The sequence below is a fragment of the Balaenoptera ricei genome, chromosome 2 (genome assembly GCF_028023285.1).
Source record: "Balaenoptera ricei isolate mBalRic1 chromosome 2, mBalRic1.hap2, whole genome shotgun sequence".
Lineage (NCBI taxonomy): Eukaryota > Metazoa > Chordata > Mammalia > Artiodactyla > Balaenopteridae > Balaenoptera > Balaenoptera ricei.
Window position 1 is genome coordinate 52315651 of NC_082640.1, and position 17611 is coordinate 52333261.

Genomic DNA, 17611 nt, shown 5'->3' on the forward strand with positions numbered 1-17611 from the left:
TTCTCCCTTTTTTCTGTTTATTGTACCCTGCCTTACATTTAGGGCTTTGATCTAATTTGTGTTTATTTTTGTGTAGGATGGTAGAGAGTGTTCTAATTTCATTCCTTTACATGTAGCTGTCCAGTCTTCCCAGTAGCAGTTTTTGACAATACTGTCTTTTCTCCATTGTGTATTCTTGGTCCCTTGACTAGAGATTAGTTGACATTAGTTATTTAGTAACTTTGTTTATGTGTTTGGGTTTTTTTTTTACAGCTTTCCCCTGTCATTTATATCTAATCTCTTAGTGCTGTGGTCAGCAAAGATACTAGATATGATTTCAATTTTCATAACTTTACTGAGGCTTGATTTGTGTCCCAAGCTATCTATCTTGGAGAATGTTCCATGTGCACTTGAGAAGAAAGTGTATTCTGCTGCTTTCAGATGGAATGCCCTATAAATATCAATTAAGTTCGTCTGGTCTAATGTGTCATTTAAGGCTGTTTTCTTATTGTTTTTCTGTTCGGGTGTTTTGTCCTCTGGTTTATGTTAACTTCCCCGGCTGTTATTGTGTTACTATCGATTTCCTTTTTTATGGCTTTTAGTATTTGTCTTATATATTGAGGTGTTTCTATGTTGAGTGCATATATATTTACAATTGTTTTATTTTCTTCTTGGATTTATCCCTTGAACATTTTGTTGTGTCTTTCCTCGTCTCTTATAAAAGTCATTATTTAAAGTATATTTTGTTTGATATTAGTATTGTTACTCCAGCTTTCTTTTCATTTCCATTTGCATGGAATATCTGTTTCCATATCTTCATTTTAGTCTGTGTGTATATCCCTAGGTCTGAAGTGGGTCTGTTGTAGACAGCATATGTATGGGTCCTCTTTTTGTGTCCATTCAGGCAGTTTATGTATTTTGGTTGGAGCATTTAATCCATTTACAATTAATGTTATTATTATGATGTATGTTCCTATTGCTGTTCTCTTAATTGTTTTGGATTTGTTTGTAGCAGTCTTCTTTCTTGTTATGTTCTCTTCTTGTGGTTTGATGACTATCCTTAGTGTTGTGTTTGAGTTGCTTTTTCTTTTTTGGGTATGTATCTATTGTAGACATTTGGTCTGTAGTTCCCATGAGGTTTTGTGATAACAGTCTGTATACGTACAATGTTGTTTTATGTTGCTGGTCTTTTAATTTCAAATAAAATTCTCATTTCCTGTACGCTCCTCACGGTTGTTGGTTTTGATATCGTATTTGTTTTTGGATTTTTTTCCTACTACTAGTTGATATTTGCCTTGACCAGTGTGTTAGCCACTTGTGATTTTCTTGTTTGTAGTTGTGACCTTTTTTCTTTTTTCCGTCCTCTTAGAGAAGTATTTGTCATAAGGCTGGTTTGTTGGTGCTGAATTCTCTTAGCTCCCTGTGCTATGTGGCTGCTTCCCACTAGCTATTTTAAGTTTGGTATTGTATATAAGTCAATGTCACTCTCTCACTTTGTTTACCTTTCCGCCTCCCCGTGTCCTCAAGTCCATTCTCTACATCTGCGTCTTTTTTCCTGTCCTTTCCCTAGGTTCTTCAGAACTTTTTTTTTTTGAGATTCCATATACATATGGTAGCATACGTACGGTATTAGTTTTTCTCTTTCTGACTTCACTCCGTATGACTATCCCTAGGTCCATCCACCTCACTACAAATGACCCAATTTCATTCCTTTTTATGGCTGAATAATAATTCATTGTATATATGTGCCACATCGTCTTTATCCATTCATCTGTCAAGGGACACTAGGCTGCTTCCATGTCGTGCCTATTGTAAATAGTGCTTCAATGAACATTGTGGTACATGATTATTTTAGAATTATGGTTTTCCCCAGGAGTGGGAGTGGGATTGCTCTATCTTATGGTACTGCTATTTTTAACTTTTAAGGACCTTCCACACAGTTCTCCACAGTGTTTTTTCCAATTTACCCTCCACCAACAGTGCAAGAGGGTTCCCTTTTCGCTCCACCGTCCTCAGCATTTATTGCTTGTAGATTTTTTGATGATAGCAATTCTGACAGGTGTGAGTTGATACATCACTGTACTTTAATTTTCATTTCTCTAATGATGAGTGATGTTGAGCATCTTTTCATGAGTTTATATCTTATATAAATTTGTATATCTGTAGGCAAACTGTATATCTTTGTAGAAATGTCTGTTGAAGTCTTCTGCCCATTTTGGATTGGGTTGATTGTTTTTTTTGATATTGAGCTGCATGCTCTGCTTGTGTATTTTGGAGATTAATACTTTGTCAGTTCCTTCGTTTGCAAATATTCTCTCCAAATCTGAGGGCTGTCTTTTGATCTTGTTTATGGATTCCTTTGTGGTGCAAAAGCTTTCAAATTTCATTAGGTCCCATAATTTTTTTGTTTTTATTTCCATTTCTTAGGAGGCAGGTCAAAAAGGATCTTGCTGTGATTTCTCTCAGAGAGTGTTTTATGTTTACCTCTAAGAGTTGTATAATGTCTGGCTTTACATTTGGGTCTTTAATCCATTTCGACTATATTTTTGTGTATGGTGTTAGGGAGTGTTCTAATTTCATTCTTTTACGTGTAGCCGAACAGTTTTCCTAACACCAGTTAATTAAGAGGCTGTCTTTTCTCCATTGTGTATCTTGCCTCCTTTATCAAAGATAAGGTGACGACATGTGCATGGGTTTATCTCTGGGCTTTCTATCCTGTTCCATTGATCTATATTTCTGTTTTTGTGCCAGTACAATACTGTCTTGACTACTGGTAGCTTTGTAGTATAGTCTGAAGGAGTCTGATCCTCCAGCTCCGTTTTTTTTTTCTGAAGATTGCTTTGGCTATCCGGGGTCTTTTGTGTTTCCATAAAAATTGTGAAATTTTTTGTTCTAGTTCTGTGAAAAATGCCAGTGGGAGTTTGATAAGGATTGCATTGAACTGTAGTTTGCTTTGGGTAGTATAGTCATTTTCACAATGTTGATTCTCCAATCTAAGAACATGATATATCTCTCCGTTTGTATCATTTTAATTTCTTTCCTCTTTGTCTACAGTTTTCTGCTACGTCTTGTGTCTCCTTAGGTAGTTTTATTCCTAGGCATTTTATTGTTTTTGTTGCAATGGTAAATGGGAGGTTTCCTTAATTTCTCTTTCTGATTTTTCCTCATTAGTGTATAGGAATGCAAGAGATTTATGAGCCTTAACTGTGTATCCTGCTACTTTACCAAATTCATTGATAAGCTCTAGTAGTTTTCTGGTAGCATCGTAGGAATCTCTATGTATAGCATCATGTCATCGGCAACCAGTGAAAGTTTTACTTATTTCTCTATTTGGATTTTTAAAATTTCTTCTTCCTCTCTGATTGCTGTGGCTAAAACTTCCAAAATATTTTGAATAAGAGTGGTGAGAGAGGACTACCTTGTCTTGTTCCTGATCTTAGAGGAAATGCTTTCAGTTTTTCACCATTATGAACGATTTTGGCTGTGGGTTTGTCATATATGGCCTTTATTATGTTGAGGTAAGTTCCCTCTAACCCTACTTTACAGAGAGTTTTTTTTATCATAAATGAGTGTTTAATTATGTTGACAGGTTTTTTGTACCTTTATTGAGATTATCTTGTTTTTTATCCTTCAGTTTGTTAATATGGTGTATCACATTGTTTGATTTGTGTATACTGAAGAATACTTGCATTCGTGGGATAAACCCTACCTGATCATGGTGTATAATGTGCTGCTGGATTCTGTTTGCTAATATTTTGTTGAGTATTTTTGCATCTATGTTCATCAGTGATATTGGCCCATAGTTTTATTTGATACATCTATTGTTTTGATATAGGGTGTGGCCACATAGAATGTCTATGAGTGTTCCTCCTTCTATATTTTGAAAGAGTTTAAGTATAGCTGTTAGCTCTTCTCTAAATGTTTTACAGAATTCGCCTGTGAATTCATCTTGTCCTTGGCTTTTGTTTTTTGGAAGATTTGAAATCACAGTTTCAATTTCAGAGCTTGTGATTTTTCTGTTCATATTTTTTATTTCTTCCTGGTTCTGTCTTGTAAAGTTGAACTTTTCTAAGAATTTGTCCATTTGTTCCAGGCTGTCCATTTTATTGGTATATAGTTGCTTATAGTATCTCTCATGATCCTTTGTATTTCTGTAGTGTCAGTTGCTACTGCTCCTTTTCATTTATATTTCGGTTGATTTGAGTCTTCTCCCTTTTTTCATGATGAGTCTGTATATTGGTTTATCAATTTTTTTTAATCTTCTCAAAAAACCAGCTTTTTGTATTATTGATCTTTGCGATCATTTCCTTTATTTTAGTTCTAATCTGACCTTTATGATTTCTTTCCTTCTAACTATCCGTGGGGGGGGGGGGTTGTTCCTTAATTGCTTTAGGTGTAAGTTTAGGGAGTGTATTTAAGAATTTTCTTGTTTCTTTAGATATGATGGTATTGCTATAAACTGCCCTCTTAGAAGTACTTGTGCTCCCTCCAATAAGTTTGGACTTCGTGTTTTCATTGTAATTTTTTTCTAGGTATTTTTTGATTTCGTCATTGATTTCGTTTGTGATTTTTTGGTTATTTAGTAGAGTATTGTTTAGTTTCCATGGGTGTGCATTTTTTACAGTTATTTCCTGTAATTCATATCTAGTCTTACAGCGTGTGGTCGAAAAAGATACTTGATACGATTTCAGTATTCCTAAATTTACCAAGGCTTGATTTGTGACCCAAGATACAATCTATCCTGGAGATGTTTATGAGCACTTGACAAGATGTATCCTATTTTTTCTGGATGGAACGTCTTTAAATATCGAAAGTCCATCTTGTTTAATGTGTCATTTAAAGCTTGTATTTCCTTATTTATTTTCACTGTGGTTGATCTGTCCATTGGTGAAGGTTGGGTGTTAAAATCCACTCATGTTATTGTGTTATGTGAATTTCCCCTTTTGTGTAGTTAGTTAGCATTTGATTTATGTATTGAGGTGCTCCTATGTTGGGTGCACAAATATTTACCATTCTTATATCTTCTTTTTTTTTTAAATTTATTTAATTAATTTATTTATTTATTGGCTGTGTTGGGTCTTCGTTTCTGTGCGAGGGCTCTGTCCAGTTGCGGCAAGCGGGGGCCACTCCTCATCGCGGTGCGCAGGCCTCTCACTATCGCGGCCCCTCTCGTTGTGGAGCACAGGCTCCAGACGCGCAGGCTCAGTAGTTGTGGCTCACGGACCCAGTAGCTCCGCAGCATGTGGGATCCTCCCAGACCAGGGCTCGAACCCGTGTCCCCTGCATTAGCAGGCCGACTCCCAACCACTGCGCCACCAGGGAAGCCCCTATCTTCTTCTTGAATTGATCCCTCGATCATTATGTAGTGTTCTTGTCTCTTGTAATAGTCTTTATTTTAAAGCCTATTTTGTCTGATATGAGAATTGCTACTACAGCTTTCTTTTGATTTTCATTTGCATGGAATATCTTTTTCCATCCCCTCACTTTCAGTCTCTATGTGTCCCTAGGTCTGAAGTGGGAATGTTGTAGACAGCGTATATACAGGTCTTGTTTTTGTATCCATTTAGCCAGTCTATGTCTTTTGGTTTGAGCATTTAATCCATTTACATTTAAGGTAATTATCGATATGTATGTTCCGATTACCATTTTCTTCATTTTTGGGCGATTCGTTTCTGAAGGTCTTTCCTTCTCTTATGTTTCCTGCCTAGAGAAGTTCCTTTAGCATTTGCTATAAAGCGGGTTTGGTGGTGCTGATATCTGTTTGCATTTGCTTGCTTTAAATGTTTTAATTTCTCAGCAGAATCTGAATATCCTTAATGGGTAGAGTAACCTTGGATGTAGGTTTTTCCTTTCGTCACTTTATGTATATCCTGCCACTCCTTTCTGTCTTGCAGAGTTTCTGTTGCGAGATCAGCTGTTAAGCTTATGGGGAACCCTTTTTATTGTATTTGTTGCTTTTACCTTGCTGCTTTTAATATTTTTTCTTTGTATTTAATTTTGATAGTTTGATCATTGTATCTTGACGTGTTTCTCTTTGGATTTATCCTGTATGAGACTCTGTGCTTCCTGTACGTATTACCTTTCCCATAATAGGGAAGTTTTCAACTATAATCTCTTTAAAAATTTACTCAGACCTTTTATTTTTCTCTTCTTCTTCTGTGTCCCCTATAATTCGAAACTTGGTGCGTTTAATGTTGTCCCAGAGGTCTTTGAGTCAGTCCTCAATTCTTTTCATTCTTTTTTCTTTATTCTGCTCTGGTGGTAATGGTGATAGTCATTTCCACCTTTTTATTTTCCAGGTCACTTATTCATTCTTTTGCCTTTGTTCTGCTATTGATTTCTTATAGAGAATTTTTATTTCATATACTCTGTTGCTCATCAGTGTTTCTTTGCTCTTTATCTCTTCTACTTCTTTGTTAAACTTTTTTGTATTTCCTCTTTCTATAGCCAAGATTTTGGTTCATATTTACTATCATTACTCTGAATTCTTTTTAAGGTAGACTGCTTATTTCCTCTTTATTTTTTTTGGTCTAGTGGGTTTTTACATTGTTCTTTCATCTGCTGTGTTTCTGTAGCTTCTCATTTTGCTTAGCTTACTCTGTTTGGGAGGAGGGTCTCATTTTTGCAGGCTGCAAGTTTGTAGTTCATTTCGTTTTTGGTTGTCTGTCCCCAGTGCGTAGACAGTGGGTTGTTTCAGTGTGTTGTTTAAGCTTCCTGGTGCAGGGGACTGGTACTTGTGTTGTGGTTGATGAAGCTGGATCTTGTCTTTCTGGTGGTCAGGACCGCCTCCAGTGGTGTGTTTGGTTGTGACTGTGAACTTAGTGTGATTTTTAAGCCGTCTCTCAGCTAATAGGTGAAGTTGTGTTCTTGTCTCGCTAGTTGTTTGGCATCGGGTGTCCAGCACTAGTGGCTTGCTGGTCGTTGAATGGAGCTGAGTCTTTTTGTTGAGACAGAGATATATGGGAGAGCTCTTGCTGATTGAAATTACATGCGGTCAAGAATTTTCTGGTTGTCCAATGACCTGCACTTGGCTCTCCAACATCAGAGGCTCAGGCCTGACACCCGGCTGGAGCACCAAGACCCTGTCAGCCACAAGGCTCAGAAGGAAAGTGAGATAAAAAAGAAATTAAAGTAAATTATTAAAATAAAAAATTTTTAAATATTAAAATCAAAAAACTTTTAAATTAATTTTAAAAAAAGGAAGATAACAACCAAACCAATAAACAAATCCACCAATGGTAACAAGCGCTGAAACCTAAACTAAGTTAACCATTTAATTCAGAAACTACTCACTGTCAAACAACAAACCCCAGGTCTACAGTTGCCCCCAAAATCCACCCCCTCAATTTTGGGATGATTTATTGTGAATTCAGGTATATTCACAGATGTATTCTCTGTGAATTCACAGATGCAAGGAATAGCAAATTGATTTTGTAGTTTTAATGTGATGCTTTTGAGGCTGCATGGAGAAATTTCCCTTTCTCTTCTTTTTTGCACAGCTCCTGGTGTTCACCTTTGGATTTGGCCCTGCCTCTGCATGTAGGTCCCTTTCTGGCATTTGTTTTTTGCCCACACAGGACGGAGCTAAATGAGAAGTTGAATAGGCGATTCTGGCTCCCTCGGGCCGAGGGTAAAGAAGGGTATGGCATGCAGTTAGAGCCTGTGGCAGCGGCAGAGACCAGCGTGACATTGCAGCAGCCTGAGGCGTGCCATGTGTCCTCCCAGGGAAGTTGTCCCTGTATCACGGGACCCTGGCAGTGGCCGGCTGTACAGCCTTCGAGGCGGGACGGGTAGATAGCGATCTGTGCTTGCACACAGGGTTCTTGGTGCTGCAGCAGTAGCATTAGAGTTTCATGTCCTCCTCTGGTGTCTGCTCTGATAGCCGTGGCTCATGGCCATCTTTGAGGCTAGTTTAAGCTGTGCTCTGAATCCGCTCTCCTCGCCCACCCCTAAAAAAATTGTCTTTTGACTCTCAGGCAGTTCCAGACTTTTTCCTGGATTCCCTCTCAGTTAGCTGTTGCTTACTAGCCCTCTTCATGCTGTTTTCATACAGTCAGCCCCAGTCCTCTCCCTGGGATCTGACCTCCAATGCCAGAGCCTCAGCTCCCCTCTGCCCCCTTGGTGGGTGAGGAGACAAGCTTATCAGGCTGGTGAGTCCTGGTCGGCAGTGATCCTCTGTGTGGGTATCTCTCTGCCTTGCCTTCTGCATCCTTGTTGCTGCTCCCTCCTGTGTGGCTCTGAAGCTTCCCTTCCCATCCCCCCTTCTCCACAAGTGTAGGGGCTTCTTACTGTCTGGAAGTTTTTACTCCTTCACAGCTCCCTCCAAGAGGCACAGGTCCTGTCCCTTTTCTTTTGTCTGTTTTTTCTCTCTGCTTTTGCTCTACCCAAGTACGTGGGTATTTTCTTGCCTTTTGGGAAGACTGAGGTCTTCTGCCAGCGTTCAGTAGTAGGTGTTTTGCAGGAGTTGTTCCGCATGTAGATATATTTTTCATGTATTTGTAGGGAGGAAGGTAATCTCCCTGTCTACTCCTCCACCATCTTGAAGATCCTCTTCAAATGGTGTTTTAAATGCACTTGTGAGTTGAGTTTGCTTAAAGTGCCATAACATATCTATATAAACGTGTTTTACTCCTTGATTTTTCAATTTTATAATTTGGAGGCAAAAAGAATAGTTTTGAGCCTTGATCCTACTACTGTTTGAACAGGCCTGGGCAAGCGATGCACAAAAATGAGAGTCATCATGGATTCAACACATATTTTTGGGGCCAAACCTGCAAGAAAGAATGTGGGAGGTCCTCAGGGGACAGTAGATGCACAAGAAATAATTGTGCTCCCAAGCACTTAGCCTATAGAACAGTGAATGCAGGGTGACAGCACTCAACACTTCGTTGGGTGCGCAGAGGTCTAGGTGGACACTGGTTGAGAGAAGACTGACTTCTGACCACACTTAAAGCAGAGGAAACAGTGTCAGGACTGAGGCAATGTGTGCTGCTCCTTGCCCTTGAGGAAGAATCGTGCTTTTAGGAGAGCTGCATGAAGAGGAGAGAGATATTTCGTCCTTGCTTTCTAACCTAATTCAAGTTGGTGTGTGGAACAAACAAGCAGGGAAGAATTTTTGGGTTTTTTGCCTTTTAAAAAAATGCAATAAAATATAAGTAACATAAAATTTACCATTTTTATGTGTACAGTTCACGACTATTCACACTGTTGTGCTCCTGCTTTCTTATAATTGACAGGTGTTGCCAACCTCTCCTTCCCTTTTTGCAGTGTGATTATCTCCATGCTTGGCCCCCAACTCTCCCTAGCTGTCCACCTACTTTCACCAAGCTGCACAGGTGTCCGTGGACCCACCCTGACCATATCTTTCTCTATGAGCAGAGTCCTCCTCAGAAGGCTTCTCAATCCTAAATCTTCATACCAGGTTTTACAAAAGAAAAATGTTGCCTGCTATGTCAGTAAACAAGGTATGCTGCAGCCAGCAAGCCATCACTTTACAGTGCCCCCAATGGTGCAACCAAAGGGGACTCAAAATGGATGAAAACAGGATACTGGCCCCAGATAGCTGAGGTGCCTATCAAAGGAATGATTTCAATGAACCCAGATGCTTGCATCTTCCCATAAATAGAAAGTGCTAAATTCCTTAACTTGAGATGTCTTGTTTTCTTTAATTAACAGTAATCTTTTAATGTTCTGACTAATCATTGTTGCAAACACTGCTATATATCCTGGCTGTTCACTTACGTCTTGGGAGCGGTAAGCCTCAGAGGTATCTTACAGGATTTCTCGAAGTCCTCAGAAAGTCTACAGAAAAAACATAATTAAATCTCAACTTTTAGTTGTGCTTTGTTTTTCAGTTGACACTTCTCAGAGAAACAGAATCCTGATAGCCTGAGACCAAATAGTTTCCAAGTTTCAAAGACACTACACACTGTCTTTAAAGGGTTACTTATCAGCTTTTAAAAAGGAACATATCTGACTAAATTGTCAGATAATACATAGAAAATATGTATTGCTGCACAAATTCTACATTGTTTTTCTGGCCAGTGAGAAACCTCTGGAATTGTATCCTGTACAATAAGATAGTTTATTTTAGACACACTAGGATTAAAACTAACTTTTTTCAAGTCCAGTAAACACAGTTCTTTTGTAAGAACAGACTTTAATTTTTTCTAATTTTATTTCCATTATAAAACAAGATTTGTTTCAATATGAAAATTGTCTAGAGCAAAAAGTTGAAATATGACACATTAGTGATGATTTTAAGTTAGATTTGTCAAAGACAAACACTAGCTAAGGCAGGGAGTATAGACTTCATGATAACTACTGCAGAAGGGAAGAAAGTCCATCATGAACTGAACGCCAATTTACTGAAACAAAGGCAGAAGACTTTCTAAGGCTGAAGTGTGCTGAGTGAGAATTACTGAGAGGTGTGAAGGAGGCTTTTGGTCCATGTGCGTTAATTAATTACAGGTTAATTAGGGTTTATTAATTGATATTTATCCAGAGGATAAGCAAAATTCTCTTATCTTTATGAAGGGAGGCAGTAGTTCAGGTTGAGGCAGAGGGCTAGCTAAGTTAGTCCCTTATCCTCTTCCAGGGGTTGGGAGCAAAAAAAAGAACCTTCTGGAATGTTCAAAGACAGCTCTCAGGTCCTTGAGGGTTCAGTTCTGTGTAGGGGAAATTTACATCTCAAAAGGCAGAGAAGGGATTTACAACTTCAAGCCTTCTAAACTAACTGCTCTAAGGGGGGTACTGGGGCCTGTCTATTACCAGGTTTTGGCGTGTACAAATATATTTGGCTAAATCAAATAAATTCTGGCAGTGTTAAGCTTTCTCAGGTAGGCATTTTAGGTGGTGCTGGGATCATCCTAAGGACATGGCCTTAAACCTCCAGAAGCCATGCTAGATTTTGGTCAAATCTCTTAGTTCAGGGATTGGAGTCATTACAGGCCCAGAGCTCTTTTGCAGTTCTCATGTTTCACTTGTTTGCATTCTCCCGCTGAGTCAAGTTGAAAGCAAAAAGAAAAAAGATTTCTTCCTAAGCCTAGAGGCTGGATGTGTATGTGTGCTTGCGTATACCCCTCACATGCCCAAGCATACACGTACGTAATTGTATACCTGCGTGTGTGTTTTCTTTTACAGGACTTTATAGAATATCTCAGTGAGTGAATGAATTCTGTATTTCCAAATTCTTGGTCTGGTAATTTTACCTAGTTGTCTTAGTTTGGTCCAATCTTTAAATTTGGAGAAAAAATGAAATGAATGTTTTACAACAGTCTATAGTACCAAGGGCCTCCATATATGCCCCTTGCAGCCATACTATTGGAAGAAGGTGCCTTTTCTCTAGAATGCTGCATAGTAGCATGGACACAAATTCCACACTCAGCGTGAGGCCCTGTTCTACGGACTCGACACTCATTACCTCATTCCATCTGGGGAATTTACTGTTTTACCTTCTCCATTCATCACATTGGTAAACTGAGGGATACAGGCAGACTCAGGTTTTCACACAGTGTTTTTTTGCGTTTTCCAATCTTAAAGGAAACCTGATGTGCAAAACCTTCTCAGAGCCTCTCTGGCTGAGGTGACTGGCTCAGAAGCCAGATTCCCTGCTGCTCCCCCCCACACTCCCAGGACTTGACGGAGCACAGTTTGGAAAATAGAAAACTTAATTCTTGGCATCATTTCATCCTTTATATATTATATGTCTAATTATGCCTATTTATTAGAGAAATCCTAATCTCTTGTTTACACAAAGTGGAGCTAAAATTTCACCAGTGATATAGCCATTATAAAGTCATTCTGCGGGAAACCTCTCCCGTCCCCTCCAATAAAACTGAACCATAATTAAAGGAAAATGATCCAAAGGGGCATGTGCCTCTATGTACATGGCTTTTGTAATGTCTGTTGAGATTAGTGAATCTGCTTCTCATTGCCAATGTAGCACCCATGCTAAGGTGACATATTTGAGCTCAATAATATGGCAGGTTAGGTGTATTCTAAATGCAATAGGATTTTTGCTCATATTTCTAGAGAGCTTGGAAGCATATTTGAAATCCCCAAGTCTAAGTCTTTTGCTTTGTTGAGGCCCTTGGATTTCTAATATGGGTTTCCATTCTTTTCCTACTTACGTGTTCATTTTCCTGGTATTTTACAAAGTAAGTAAGAAGAAAGCACTGAGAATCATAAAAATAAGTATATTAAAATGGGTAATAAAGCTGAAAATTATTCTTACCTGTCGTACCTACATGTTCACTGCCCTTGTGGGACTTCTCTCTACCCTGTTTTTGAAGGGCGAATGACAATATCCAAAGTAGTGAAATTTCGTTTTATTTAGAGAACGTTTGTACTTTAAGACCAATATAACCTGTTTGGGGAAAGCATTTGAAGTACCAAAATATCTTTCTGTTATCTTCTGGGATGATTCTTCCACTATTCCTCCTGTGGAATAGGTTCCTCTGTGGAACCCCCAATCTTTGCCTTGTACATGTGGCAGAGTTTGCCAGTGATCTTTTCATTGGACAGATGGAAGGGATTTTGTCTAAAAATGCAGAATGCTGTCAACGGCCACCCAGCAGTGAAAGATCACATCCTCTCTCACAAGTGTTCAGATCTTTCTGTAACCCTGGGCTTTTGTCCAGTGGCTCATCAATGTAGCAGTTGTTGCTTGGTGTGGGTGTTGTTATTGGTGTGGGTGAATGAAGTGCTGGTAATTGATCTGAATTTTATCTAACATGGTCTCAAATATCTATAGATTAGGGCCATTTTGTGTGAATTCTGATGTTTAAGTACCTTGGTGAACTTATACGACTTTAAAGATAATTCTTAGGACTCAGAACTCTAGAAATATATAAGAATGAACACGTTTGAATTTGAAAGGTGTATCCTGACACACATGAAACAATTATTTTAATTGCTGTTTAATTTGAGATGATGTGCGTGGCGATATCTGAGAAAGTTTAATTGAATTGAATTTCTCATTTCCAAGTTATCTTAAAGTTACTATAAGATTAAACTATTTGGAGACAATTTTGAATTGGCAAGAGCAGCCAGTGTGTCCCATAGTTTAAAGTGCGTTTAAATGCAGATTTATTTCAGTACGTCTGTGATGGACACTACGCAGTCTGCGTTTCTAAATAATCGTCCCAGTGCTGTGGCTGCTGCTGGCCATGCGGAACCACGTACTGCACTTGCTCGTCAGCCACAGGGCTGCTTTCTGACATTTGAACCACAAGGGTTCCCGTTTTTGCTCCTGTTCACTTGGCTCTCCTTCAGTAATATCCATGTTCCCGTTCATCTTCATGGACACTTCCTAGCCGCCTGTGCATTCAGATAGGAGTTGCCATGCTCCTTGGCTATGCCTAACAGAATGCGTGCTGCTTTAACATCTTCTACCTATGAGACTCACTCTCTCTTATCCATCTGCTGGAAAAGTGGAAAAGAAGAGTTAGAGCCACGCAAGAGAAAAATGTTGGGTGGAGCTAGAGCCAGCTGCTCACTTTTCCAGGCTGGGATGTGAGAAAGTTCTGATTATGAGAAACAGCTGAGAGTTTAGAGTTTTTTGTATTATTCTCCTTTGGTGAATACAGCATCTGAAACCAAACTGCTTAATTCCAGGACCATTTTGCTTGCAGAGAAGATTTGCTACTTTAGTTTCAAAATAACTGCAAATATATACCTATTTAATTTATGGATTTGTATTCTCATGGAATGACTACAGGGGTTCGCTCAGCTCTCACCTCTCCCTCCAGTTTCCACCTCTTACATTGCCTTCCAGTAAATGTTTCACAAAGGTGTACTGTGCAAATTGTGTCTTGTTGCAAGCCTAATAAATTAAACCTCCAGAGGGACACTAGGAACACTTAGCAGGAGCACCCCATGATATATTACTTATCAGCAACCAAGTTATGGAAATGAGAAATTTGGCAAAATAGGCTTTGAGATGGAAGAAAGCATGGTTGGAAGATGACCTTTTTTTTTTAACCTTCCATCCAAGGCCTTTATTTTGTGGGAAATTATTCTCCTCAGCCTTGGATTTTTCTGCCTTGTTTGGTTTATTCTTTTCACCAGAGAAAAATGTGTAGAAGTTAAATTCTTTTCGAATTACTTTCTGTCAGCAGGTGATCTGTACTATTTTGCATCTTGCTTTTAAAATGGCAAATGCTGCTTCTCAGGTCAGGTGTATGCAGTTTGCTGATGGCCCATGTTTACCGATTCACCCAGTTGTGTGGTTTTTCTGTTATGTATTGTATCTGTAAGGTGAGGAGATTTATTCTTTATTCAAAGTGTGGCTGAAGAACTTGAGACTGACAAATCAAAGATGAGTGTCCAGCCTTCTTTTTCATGCTCAATTATTATTTGTTTTTTTTCCTCTTTTATTTCTATTCCATTGGTCCTCAATGAATTAGAGCCAGACATTTTTAAAATGTGACTTATCTGGCTGGAGTCTTGTGAGGTGTTTGCACACCATTGATTATATCATACTATTATACCACTACTATTAAAACATTCACCACCAATAAAAAGCACTGATTTCTAGACCATTAAAATCTATGAGACTTTCTGAAGTTCTGGCAAGTTGAATTGGCCTGAAAAGCAGAGGTAATATTGTGTGAGCCATCATGGCAATGATTAAGGAATGTAATATGAATGGCCATGCTGACAGGAAATGCAAATGGACATCTGAAAACTTATCTATTCCAAAGAAGAGGAAGAACACACGCTGCCAACTCAAGGATGCACGGCTTTGCAGTAATGAACCTGTCAGTATCCCTAAGGAAATGGTGCCACATTGAGAAATAGAGTTGGCTCCCTTTGGTAGCAGATGGGTGCTCATTAGTGGCAAATCAGTTTTGGTGAGGGAAAGTCCACTTTGTTGAGCTCATGGATGTCCTGTATCTGTGCTGTTATGGTTATTTTGCATGTGGACTTGATGCCATGAGAATCTGCATCCCTTACTCATGCAAAAGCTTATACTTTTCAGCCCTACTCAGGCTTGGTGTATAGAATCTCCATTCATGATGGATATATCAGGCCACATCTCTTTAATAGCAACCCACAATCTATAGGCACAGTAGGACGCCAAGAATCTATGAGACTGGAGAATGGTTGTGAACACATGTTTCTGTTTCAAAACTCAGGATGTCTGCTTGGGTATTCTCCCACTACAACTTGTCAGAGAAGCCATCCCTATTTGAACAGATACTTTAAGTACCATTGGCTCTGCTGGGTCACATTGCACTTCAGGCTCTGTAATAAAGCACCTAAGGTGCTTACTTCTGCCACGCAGAAGAACTAACCCAATGCCCCACAGGCTATCAAGATGATTAGAGTCCCTCCAGGCTAGATATATTATGACAGAAAACACATGAGTTTACCGAATCCAGGTATGAGTCAAAGACAAATCCAATTAGTCTTCTGCGTTCCTGAAAGACGAACATAGGTAAACAGACTCTTACTCCCTGACTTCCATATCTCCCTCTGACCTTAGACCCTGTCATTTGTGTATCCAGGGAATTTTGAAAATTCTAGCCAGAATGGAATTACTCCAGAAATTTTGATTATTTTCCTTTCCTCTGGGCACAGTCACCATGGTGAATAGCTCCTTTCCTCTGGGAAAGACGGAGGGACAATTGCAGTATAGACAAGGCCATGATGCTGGGCTTCTTTCAAAGGGACCTGCTCAACAAAGGGGCTATGAATCTATGTACTCTTAAACCTGTGGCCAAAATAAGAGTCCATAAGCCCCCATTATGTCAACATGTACTACAACACTCTGGCCCTAGTTCTTCCCCGAATTATATAATCTGGTATATATTACCAAGCAGAGCCTTCATAGGCTTTGCATCTGTGTCATTGTTACAGACCTTGGGATCAATTAGCCTTTTTCTCAGATGCTGAGGATCAAATTGCTCTGATTTATCTTCCATTCCTAGGGCTTACTGTGGCCATGGAACCTACTGCCTTAGTAAGTTAAGTTATGCCACTTGGCCATGATACTCCTAGAGTTAAGGTCCTTTGCGGCATCTCCCACCATTGTTTGCAGTCTCCACTGAGTTTCCATAGATGCTGGAAGTCTGTCACTGAGACTTTTTTAGTCTCTTGGTGAGGGCAATATCCTTGAGCGTCCCTGCTTGTGGCTAGATGGTGAATGGATTAGTTACACATGGACCCATTCCAATATTTCCACCTCTTAAATATTTGGGCCTTTCTGGTTTATCAGGGAAGTGCCAGCATCTCAATGTCTTTGGCTGAAGACTAGTATGAATCCAGATTTCAAGTCATTTTACTCAAATAGTTTCATTGTTAAGCTTTAAAACAAATTTCTCGTACTGCTTAATCCATTTATAAATTGCAGTCAGCCCAGTCTTTGTAGGTCCTTTCTGGTTCTAATAGCCTTAAAGTAATCCCCTGAAAGCTTCACAGACTCCTGTGACTACAAATGTTCAAGTAGCTGCAGTCTTTCAAGTGCAAACTCACTGAAGTTCTCCTTCTGGGCTGTGCTTGGATGTGACTTTGTATTGGGCACGAAACAATGAGAAAAGCATCACTAGAGGGTCTACTGGCCCAGGCTGAGTCTTTGAGCAGTTTTTAGAGAAGAGAAGCTAGTTTGCTCTGAGGTTGGAGATTCAAACATGCCACTCCAAGCCTTAGGGTCCCAAATCACGAGACTTTATGAAGGTTCTCTTTTACTTAGAATTCCCGCTCTGCAGCCAGTACATTCAGGGTCTGTGCATAAACTCTGTTTTTAATTTACAAGTAACTCCTAGTCTATCCCTCTACCCCACCTTTCACCACAGTAACAATAAATTCATTCTCGAAGTCTGTGATTCTGCTTCTGTTTTGTAAATAAATTCATTTGTATTATTTTTTTAGATTTCACATATAAGCAATATCATATGATAGTGGTATTTGTCTGGTTTACTTCACTTAGTACGATAATCTCCTGATCTATCGCTATTGCTGCAAATGTCATTATTGCATTCTCCTTAATGGCTTATTCCCTTTATATGTGTACCACATCTTTATCCATTTATCTGTTGATGGACATTAGAGTTGTTTCCATGTCTTGGCTATTGTAAACAGTGCTGAAATGAACATTGGGGTGCATGTATCCTTTTGAACCATTTTTCGCCAGATATATTACCAGGAGTGGGATTGCTGGATCATATGTTAGCTCTTAGTTTCTTAAGGAAACTAAAAGTTCTCTATAGTAGCTGTACCAATGTACATTCCATGACCTCCTGTAAAAAATATTCTTTTCCAAACAAAAGTGTGTTTAAATTAATAAAAAGTAAATGTAGGCCATAGTAAAAATAATTGTCTCAAAAATTCACTCCATAGGGTCAAGGTTTTCAAGACACTGGCGAAAGTAGTGGCTAAGCACACAAGTTCTGAAGTGTTTAAAGCCATATTTCCAGCATTTAAAATATTTTTCTTCATTATTCCTAGATCTCTAACATTGGACAAGCCTCAGCTTTCTTATCAGTAAAAAGGCGACAAAAGTACCTCCTTCACAGAGAAGTATTGACTGATACAGCACACGCAAAGTTCTTAGCACTTAGTCCTCCATAAAGGACAGCTGCTATTGTAATTTATCTGCGATGGGGCCTGCAACTTTGGTGATAGACCA